We start from the raw sequence: 7295 nt of genomic DNA on the forward strand, positions 1-7295 counted from the left end.
CAAGGGTTGGACGGGTCTTAACACTCGGTATCTCAAGCAATAAAGACTCGTTTGATCTAAGATAGTACCTGGGTTGCTTTTTGACACTAATTGAATCAATCAAGTAATTAGGAGCTAGACCATATAAGGGGCCGACCATTTAACTTTTGGGGGCGGGGGGTGGGTGATTTTGAAAAAAAAATTCCTGCAAGCGCTTGTCGGAAGAAGAAAATTACATGCAGAACAAATTTAACAGAAAGCTTGTGGGAAAAAAAGGGGAAAAAAATTCCTGCACACCAGATTGCTAGAAAAAAAAATCTTGCTGACCAGAAATCACTCACCCCCACCCCCCCCCCCCCCAAAAAAAAAAAAAGTTAAATGGTCGGCCCCCTAAGCACTTAAATGTCAAAAGTAGAATCTTAAACTTTATAAGGTTATTAATCGGGAGCCAATGAAGATGGAAAAGCAATGGTGTAACTTGACAGAATGTTGGTGTTCCCATGACCAACCGAGCTGCGGCGTTCTGTATCTGTTGGAGTTTCACAACATGTGAATTCGGGAGGCCATATAGTAGACTGTTACAATAATCTATTCTACTGGTTATAAAAGCATGAACTAGTGATTCGGTGGTTGGACGACTTAAATATTTTCTAATTCTGCGTATGTTATGAAGATAATGGAAAGCCGCTGAGAAATTCAAGTGCTATTGAGATGAGTTAGCATACACATTTTCGAATCAAACCAGGTTCCTAAGTTTCGAACTTCGCATGATGGAACAATTTGGGAGACGCCAACTGATAACATATTGATGTTACTACTAACTTTCTGAAGTTGTTCTCGCGTTCCAATCAGAAGATACTCTGTCTTATCCGAATTCAGTTTTAACGTATCCATATGCATCCACTGCCTGATATCAACAATACATGATTCCATGGCAGTTAAGGCAGCGGCTTTATCTAAGTCATTTCCTGGTCTAAACGAAATGTACAGTTTCTATTGGCTCTATTGAGATCCCTTGGGATGCAACGGTTATGCTGTGACGTAGCGTCACGCCACGTGCAACGACTTCGGCTGTACATTTGAGCAGACGTTTTGGGATGTTGTTTGTTAGCTTTTGTTGCAATTCTTTAGTGAGTGTCATTGAATATGTCTGTTTCAAGATATGCTTGTTTAAAAAATTCCCAATCCCGGGAGAGCGACATGGAAAGAATTTTGCCAGACCTGACCCGCTTGAACTCGGACTGAGATGTTATGGCATCATGAAGGTGGATGTTGTTATTAAAATGGTTTTTACATTGAATTTATACCATTTTGCGCGATTTTTAGGCTCATTCATGGAGTGGACGAGACATTAATTTCATGGGAGATGTAGATGGAAGTTTGCAGGGCGGGAACTTGACGGTAGTGACTTCACATTTCATCTTTAGAAAGAGTCGAAGTTAATTTTGATGAATCCCAGGCGAAGATAAGAAATTTTGTGTAGTCTAATATATAGTTAACGTCAAATCACAGCTTCGGAACTTCTCAGTTAAATTTGCAACATGGATAGAGAAGCCGAAACGATCACCCCTGACAGTGAACAACCGAGTTCATAGCCTGTTCCAGGCTCTCAGATAGTCGAGAAAACGAAAAGAACTGCGTGTGAAAAGCGAGTGGGGGCTTGGGTCGAGGCGAGGCGGGAGAGCCTGTAAGCATCTCTTTAAATTCTTCATTCCGGTATACCAGCTCCTGGTATACCCTCTGATTGGTCAATTTTGACAGTTTACATCAACACTTTCGTCATCATTTTGATTCACGCGCGGAGCACGAAAGAAAGAGGTCAACTCTGTCGCCGAGTGTCTTAAAGTATTCCCAAACGTACAAGCCCTCAGATTCGAGCAAAAGTTGTGTCTGTTCAACTTTAATAAGTCGAAAAAACGATCCATTTGCAATGCTTCCAACAGGTTTTGGTAAAAGCATAAATTTTCAGTTACTGCCGCGCGTTGCGAAAGCGCTTCAATGTTGTGATACGACATCTCTCCACGCCGCTTACAATATAGGGTACGATATATAGTTCGCATTTGACACAACTATTATGTCTCCTGCACGCCACAATTGTTAGCATTCAACGGCGGTCTCTGAAAACTCTGACGACCGAGAAAAATACTATATTTTGTTATTCTTTCTTATGCAAATACTTGGCTGCGTATTCGAATTCACCAGCTAGGGTCAATTAAATTTCTGCCTTCATCGCCTTCGAAAAAATGAGAGCAAAAACAAAAAACCAAAAAAAATTGCCGAAAACAGGCTTGTATTTCCGTTGTATGTCTTAAAGCTTTAAAAGATCAAGCGATTTTCAGGAAGCGAAGGTGATGGCTACGTGTCTGTATACTGTAAATGCAATTGAAGCCATCCACATGAAATATCAATCTTTCACATTCAATATCGGATGTCCTGATGCATCAGAGCTTAAGTTTATTGATGACACCATCTTATCATCTAGGCCAGAAACTTCGATGGTCAGGTTTCTGTTTTCCTCGGAAAAGTCAACAGAGAGTCGGGAACTCGCAGCTTTCGAACTGGTCGTGTCTTTTGGTCGAATTTGCTAAATCTCCCGTCGGTGATTTCCTTGACACTCGTTTCCCGGGCGCTTTGACAATGCCTTCGTTCGCTTGTAAAGTTATTTTCCTAAAAGTGCCTTAAATTCTGGCTAACGTACTCGCACAAGCGAGAATTAACGCATCACCTTTGAACAACAATAAAAGAATCGCGCTTGAACTCGCGTGGGACCACACAATGCCGCCCTTTTTCAACACTTTGACATTGAAATTTTGACATGCGAAAGGTTATTTGCAAAGTGGGCGGAATGAAGAATTTATAGAGATGCTTACAGGCTCTCCCGCCTCGCCTCGACCCAAGCCCCCACTCGCTTTTCACACGTAGTTCTTTTCGTTTTCTCGACTATCTGAGAGCCTGGAACAGGCTACCGAGTTCAAGTACAGCCAATATTTTCAGTGTCCAGTCGGAGCTGATCGATACAATCCACAAGGTTTACAGTTCATAGACCTTTTTGCAGATACGACGGCCATTTTGATTCCTATTGTTTCAAATAGCTATTATTGGATGCCCAGGGGGCAAATACATTTCAATTTGCCCCCTGAGCATCCCATAATGTCTTTTGAAACAATAGAAATCAAAATGGCCGCCGTATCTGCAAAAAGGTCTATTAGACATAGTACGCTTCCCTTTTATGGAGAATCACTAAATTGTCATCAAATTCTAAAATTAACATCGCTAGGTCTTCTGAATTTTTATCTACAGGAGGTTGAAGATGACCTAGAAATAAATCTTTTTTCAAGTTTCGCGTTCCGCGACGTCTTTCGTCAAGAGCACCCGGCGAGTAATTAAGCCAAAAACCTTTCTCTTTCTCTTTGAAAGACGTTTCTAGGCTCCTCGCAATGTATAACGACTGTCTAAAGAGGGCAGCACTAAAAGCCGGAATCCAGAATCCGGAAACCAGAATTATCCACAATTCGCGAGAATTGAAATTTACCATCTTTCCGTCGATCCTTTGATTATGTTCTAGCTATTACCACAGGCTCCAAATAGATTATAAACGGGCTATGTCACGTCGTTTTAGGGTGTTCAGGGGATATCTTTTGTTAATCACGAGTTTTATACTCGAAAATGGTAATGCGGAATTCATTTTCTGATAAAATTATCGTTACATCACACACATGATGATTCTGAGCAAAAGCGACCTGCCATAAACTTGGACTGAAAAGTCGGGCCGATTTTTTTCAAGATTACCTAAATGCAATCCGTTTCAATCTTGTCCATTTGTGTCCATCCATGCTTCTCTTTCCTTTTGCTGTATTTCTTTTAAGTTCTGCAACAGTTTTAACTGGTTATTGAATATGTTTCCTTAATTGGGCATTTTGGGTGTCATGAAATTACATCATTCTGAAGCCCACGGTATGTTCAAACTCAGGTTTGCGGATTCCGGATTCCGGATTCTGGATTCCGGCTTTTAGTGCTGCCCGTCTAAAGAGATGTTTTTATCACCTAAAAGAATTTGATCTGCTCAGTTATCTTAGCTGAGAAAAATTTAGGGAATGATACCTTCATTTCAGAAATTGTTAGCTGAACGTTACCTTCTAAGAACTTCCAATCGAACCTTTTGCTCATCCGAAACTAATAGGTGAGCTCTTTAAGTGCCAAAATTGCAAAATACCCCTTCCGAAAACGTAAGGGACTACTTTTCCCTGGTGGCGGAATCTTTAAGGCGATGTTTTAGTATATAAATATGTAGATGTCTGACAACGTAGAACCGAAATTGTTAGAACGATTTGACTCTCCCGAATACATATTTCACCAAAGATTATCGTTGGGTGCCCCCGTTTCGTTTCGAAATACAGCGTTTTGAATTTCCGAATTGTCACCTTGCTTGACACCTTGATACAAAGATACTTGGTTGGAAGAAAATGCCTCAGAACTTTGAGGCTTTCAGGTACATTAGGAGATATATTCATACAACTGTATTTTATCTCATGAGCAAAAAGTAAGCTCTTTCATCGCAAAATGAACTTCAGATGTTTTCGTCGATTTCCGGCCACCACCAACTCAGAAACGATGTACCGCACAGACCTGAGGATAGGTGATTTATAAATTTGTTTCCTACAATATTCCGAGTTCTTGACCTTTTCCAATGAACGATTTTGAATTGTTGTTGTTGTTGCGCGACAGTGACATTGAAATGAGGTATTGTTAAACATTTCAGTGTGCGTGGAAATTCTTAATTGCATTCATTTAATTTTCTATCGGATAGGCCCAGTTAGAGCGCTTATGTTGTTATCATAAGTGGAACCTTAAGTTATTGTTTTATATCAGCTTGCATCAGTTAAGAATTAGAAAGGAATGCAAGGTCAATTATTGGAAACATTTGGACAATGACTAGTATTGATCAAGAAGTTACAGTCGACCTTAGAATATATTTAAGAAGCAAAAACAAGTTTAATTTTGTTGTTTCGAAAAAAAACAGTTCTGTTCTGAGTGGTTTTCCAAAGTGGATAAGAACAATTGAAAATTAGTTGTTCCTGGTTGAAGAAATTCGTTTGAAAGCACAAAGAATGCAAATGTGATTAGTAGACATTGATACATTAATACACTGTCTTGCAAATACTGTAAATACTTAAATGCAAGGTAATCAGTTTGGGTCAGTTTGAAACTTTATTTTTATTATTTTCTAACTTAAGGCTGGTTCACATTTGACATAGCGTCATGAAAATTGTTGAACTGGGAAAACACCGTCCAGCACGAAAATTGAATATTTTCAATGTTCTTCAGCGTTTGCTCTCTGAGTTCAAACTTACAATTCTTATTCTTGTAATGCTCACAGGAGTATGGTTGCTTGTGTCACGTGTAGCCCTGAGTTTAATTCTATTATTACTACTTTTCATTCTGCTAACTTTGAATAAAAAGTGTTATAATAATTTACTATTTACTTACATGAACAGTTGTGGCCATACTACAAAGAAAACACCTATTAACCAATGCTACAAATTCTCAGTCCAAAATTATGAAGCCCCAGACCAATGTTATGCACACAACATCACAAAAACCAAAAAAAAAAAAAACATGCAAGACCCTTCACAAATTCATACATTCGATTATATTTAAATTTTGCTTGTTTTGTGCAATTCTTAATTTGGGTGCAATGCAGTTGAAGCGTTTTTGAAATGTTATGGAGTTTAATGGCTATCGCTAAATGCAGTAAAATAGTGTTGTTTTTAGTGTTTTTTTTCATTCAGTATTCGGCAAAGAAATATCCAACGCTTCATATTGCCTGACATTCCTCGATAATCTTACAGTAAAAGTAAACTCTGACTGCTGCTTTACTGAGTGTTTTCCGTTTGGACAATTTACTTGCATCAATTAATAGATAACCTTTATTTCTCTTTAATGCAACAAGTAGCAGCTAGTTAAAGTTACAGGGTTATCTGTCTCGTAAACTTTCGACACTTTCAAAATTTACATGTGATTTTCTTCGCTCTGACTAAGCATGGTGGTTTGCTATAACTGGACAATTTGTTTAACTGTTAGTGCATCCCACGAAAACGCTATTAGGGGTCTTCTTTCAAATCAAACGCTGAAGTGGTGAATTTCAAAAATCCGGATTTAGATTTCATCCGAAGTATCCTCCTCGAGTGTGGATACTTTGGATTCATGATCCCTTTTTGGATTTCGCCAAAAAAACGCAAAATCCGGTTTTGGATTCAAGAATCCTTTTTCGGATATTCCCAAAAAAACGCATCCTTTAATTTCGAGACTGAAGAAAAGCATTGAGGTATACCTCGAAATTTAACTCGGTGGCCAACATACATTTTCTTTAGTACAACAGTTTCGGTTTCCCTTCCGAAAGTATCGACAGTGTTGCAATCCTTTTCCATTGGAAAGCTGCTGTTACCTGTGGGGACTCCGTTAGAGCCTCTTATATTAATAACTTAAAAGTAAGGCGATTACAACGTCTCTGTATACGTACCAAATGCACTTTGATTTTCAAATGCAATTAAAGAGATCGAGTCTTTCTTGACAGAAAGCCCAGATGCACTCAAGAGCTCTGAAAACCTTACAAAAGAGCAATCTTCTCCTGGAAATTTCACCAGATCGTTCGTGGCCATGACGAATACTTGCAGCGATTGATAAAATTACGTTTAAGAAAGTAACTCCGTTGACAAGAAAGAAAATTACTTACCAAATCGACATCAACTCACACTCGAGATTCACTAGCTGGACCATGCGGGATGCGCACGCATATACCAGGCAACAACCTCCGCTGATCTTCCATACAGTAAAACATGTGCGGCCTTCGCAGGCGATCAAAAACTTTTCTTTGCCAGTTTTGTTTTCGTTTTTTTCGCGATCTCTCAAAAACAACAAAAAACAAACCCCAAAAATATAAAAAACAAAAAAAAAAGCGCGCCTTGAGCGCTCAGAGCCCGTTAAGGTCGCAGCAATTCGTATTCCTATGGTATGGTAGGCCACAATTTGCCAATCAGGGAAGTTTTTGAGTTGATTTTGACTACCGTTCAGGCTCCAGTAGTTCAAAGGGTGGATAGCGCTATACACTGGTTTTGCTAGTGTTTCATCCGCTGGATAGTGGTTTATCCGGTAGCCTACATGCGTAGCGGCCGTTTCCTTCCCTTTCCCAAACGCCCGCGAAGGGGACGAAAACTGCGAGAGATTGCGAAAAATAAGGAGTAGGGGGAGGGGGTGAGGAAACGCTGCAATCAGACCCAGATATTTTACCGAACGCCTCCAAACAGACCGCATTCCGT

At 39.6% G+C, this 7295-nt stretch overlaps 1 protein-coding gene across 10 annotated transcripts in view; it reads right to left on the bottom strand.

Annotated features, from left to right (window-relative positions):
• Window positions 1–6758, bottom strand: part of LOC138045887 (uncharacterized) — a 69610-nt gene extending 62852 nt beyond the window's left edge. For 8 of the 10 annotated variants that reach the window (XR_011131684.1, XR_011131685.1, XR_011131686.1 and 5 more), the window contains exon 1: window positions 6713–6758. The gene's annotated coding sequence lies outside the window, so the exon portion shown is untranslated. Of the gene's footprint in view, window positions 1–6499; window positions 6586–6712 lie in introns of all 10 variants that reach the window. The other 2 variants (XM_068892520.1, XM_068892521.1) reach the window with 1 other exon arrangement.
• Between the last annotated feature and the right edge of the window lie 537 nt (window positions 6759–7295).

Source organism: Montipora capricornis, chromosome 4, assembly GCF_036669925.1.
Source record: "Montipora capricornis isolate CH-2021 chromosome 4, ASM3666992v2, whole genome shotgun sequence".
In the NCBI taxonomy this organism is placed as follows: Eukaryota; Metazoa; Cnidaria; class Anthozoa; order Scleractinia; family Acroporidae; genus Montipora; species Montipora capricornis.